Genomic DNA, 3552 nt, shown 5'->3' with positions numbered 1-3552 from the left:
CAAATCTTCCGTCATCCCAGAGCACCAACCGCCATGAAACAAGACAAAATACCCTAAATCATCAACTCGCTGAATTTCAATAAACTTTGCTCCAATATTCCCTTTACCCTAGGATGATAAGGGAATGGAATATGCTGCCACCCAACACACGTGCCGCTCCCGATGTTCAGTCATTTAAAACGGGGATTGAGCAACTAGATCTCCTCAACTTGGTCAAAAAGGCCCACTTCAAAATTTAATCACTGCTCTACTCACTCCGACCTGCGCGAGATAACCACTTATGAGGTGTTTGTGCAGTAATCAACCAGAACCAGAACCAGACCCAGAACCAGACCCAGAACCGGAACCAGAACCATCCTGGCCACACACTCATTTTCCCACTGCCATCGGGAAGGAGGTACAGGAGCCTGAAAACTGTAACGTCCAGGTTCAGGAACAGCTTCTCCCTACAGCCATCAGGCTATTAAACACTACAACCTCAAACAAGCTCTGAACTATTATTAATAATAAAAATAATAATTTAAAAAATATATATATATAAAAAAAATAAACAAAAATAAAAAAATAAAAAATAAAAATAATAATAATAATAATAATAATAATACAATAATAATAATCATCATCATGATAATCATAATAATCATAATAGTCATAATAATATATTATTATTATTATTATTATTATTATTATTATTATTATTATTATTATTATTATTATTATTATTATTATAATAACAATAATATATTAATAATAATAATGATAATAATCATAATAATAATAACAACAACAACACCAATAATAATAATAACAATAATAATAATATATTATTATTATTATTATTATTATTATTATTATTATTATTATTATTATTATTATTATTATTATTATTATTATTATTATTATTATTATTATTATTATTATTATTATTATTATTATTATTATTATTGTTATTATTATTATTCTACTATAGTTTGTTTTTTGAGTATGTGTGCATATATATACAGACACCTGGAGTGCAGACTGTGCTTTCACTGTGCATTTGTACGTGACAGTAAAGCATCATTGAAACAACTGCTCCATAGACAGTTCCATAAACAGGGTGTCGCAGCGGTAGAGCCACAAGTGAGAGGAAAAAAAAGTTCATTGTGTATATATACACATACTCACAAGTACACACACACAAACACACACACACACACATACACACACACACACACACACACACACACACACACACACACACACACACACACACACACACACACACACACACACACACACACACACATATATATATACATATATATATATATATATATCCAGGCAGCTTGGCTTAATATAGCTGTGATTTATACCGACATCGTGGAGATCACAAGCAAATGCTGCTCAGAAGATGTAAAGGAGCTGCATATTGTCAGTAATTCGGCAACTGGAAGAGATGCTCACGGGTCATTTTGCACATTCCATTGATTCCCATGATGCAAACTATTTTGACATTGCCATACTAATACAAGGCAGTGTTCTCATCAATCCTGCAGTGGCTCTGTCGCAGAACTGAAAACACTAAAATATTCATCAAAGTACATCAAATTAGAATTCAGAGAAAGTCCCTTGCATGGTACCAGTGAGAGCCCCTCTAGGCGTTACAAGAGTCAGAGCATTCTCTTTTTAAAAATTCTGTTTCATATTTTTCTCAAATTCAATTCTCTCCAATACAGATTGATTGCTTTATTTGATATGATTTTAAATAATCTAATATTTCAGGAGCGCACTGACCATTGAGGGTCACAGTGTATGTTGACATGTATTTCACTTCTAGATTTGCCTATTCTAATTCTCTCCCACCTGGTTTCCCATCAGTTACCTTCCATGATCTACACCACATCCCTGTTCAGTTAATGGTAACCTAATCCTCTACCCACTCAGCCTTTTGCCGTGCACTTGGTGAAATATCCCCCAAACACGTCCATTTTAAAATTCTCTCTCAAAAATCAAAGATGGATGTTCATAGTTGCTGAGAAATGTTAAGTTCATGTCCTTCATACCCAGATTCACGTTTGGTGCATTTGTCTATCACAACTGTGGATCGAGACATACTCAACGATTCCAATCAACAGTAAAGGTCTATCCCATTTAATGAAGTGTCACTTCATGTAGGCTTCACCCCCCACAACAAAGGGCGTGGTACACATTTGGAAAGTGTTGTTCAAACACAAGTCCATGAAAACTACTAACATTTAACAATCTTTTTTGATTGGGAACCTTTGAACCAAAAAGCTATTTATAATAGGAACCAATGGAGTAAGTATAATAGGAACCAATGGTGCAGCGGTAGAATTGCTACCTTTCAGTGCCAGAACCCCGGGTCCCATCCTGAGCACAGGTGCTGTCTGTGCGGAGTTTGTACGTTCTCCCTGTGACCAGGTGGGATTTCCCCGGGTGCTCCGGTTTCCTCCCACATTCCAGAGACGACGTACAGTTTTGTAGGTTAATTGGCTTCCGTAAATTGTCCCAAGTGTGTAGGATAGAACTAGTGTATGGGCTGATTGCTAGTTGGTGCAGACTCGGTGCGCTGAGGGGCCTGTTTCCACGCTGTATCTCTAAACTAAATACTTTCTTCACCATCCGATCTCCTGCATCTGGCAACAATTTCCAATGGAAGAATGACGTGCAAGTTTCGGCTGGCCAAACCAAGGCTGGCTTATTGTTGACTTACTGAGAGGAGATTGATTAACTCCTGTCATTTATTCTACCATCCACATTAACTGGTTTCCCCTTAAACAGACTAAGACTGTACCTTCAGCTCTGCAATGATCTTTGGGAATCTCAGATTTACAGCATCTTCAGCATTTTGCTTTGGCGCTATGTTCATTTGGTTTGCTCTTTCACCGGATGTGGACATTACTGTCAACACCAACTATATTGTCCCTCCACAATGACCTGAATTGAGGCAGCAGATAAGGCGCTTAGGAAGGACTGCAGATGCTGGTTTAAACCAATGATAGACACAAAAGCCGGAGTAACTCGGGTCAAACAACATCTCTGGAGAAAAGGAATAGGTAACATTTCGGGTCAAGACCCTTCCTCAGACTGTCTGAAGATTATGTTACTCCAGCTTTTTGTGTCTATCTTCAGCAGATAAGTCAGCAGGTTAGCATCTACTTATAACCCAGATAAGGATCCATGGCCATCAGTGCCGGCTCTGATCTGTTCTGTACTTTTTCGTACTTCTAGTTTCCTTCTCCCCTGACTTTCAGTCTGAAGAAGGGTCTCGACCCCATTCCTTTTCTCCAGAGATGCTGCACGACCCGCTGAGTTAGAAACATAGAAACATAGAAACATATGGTTACTCCAGCATTCTGTATCTATCTAAGGCTCCCTGGATATGGGCTGAAAACGGCATTGGCGTCAGTCCACCTTGCATGCTCAGGATCCCACAGCGCATCATGTACGTACTGACCCAGGGGTGAGTACTGCTAATTGAGCCCCGCTAACACTCTCAGTCAAGAATGGAAATGCAACGTTTCACTCAGCTCAACGGACTGGAGAAGT

This window comes from Rhinoraja longicauda, chromosome 1 (genome assembly GCF_053455715.1).
Source record: "Rhinoraja longicauda isolate Sanriku21f chromosome 1, sRhiLon1.1, whole genome shotgun sequence".
NCBI lineage: Eukaryota > Metazoa > Chordata > Chondrichthyes > Rajiformes > Arhynchobatidae > Rhinoraja > Rhinoraja longicauda.
The sequence above is the reverse complement of the archived record's forward strand: the minus strand, read 5'-3'. Positions refer to the sequence as shown.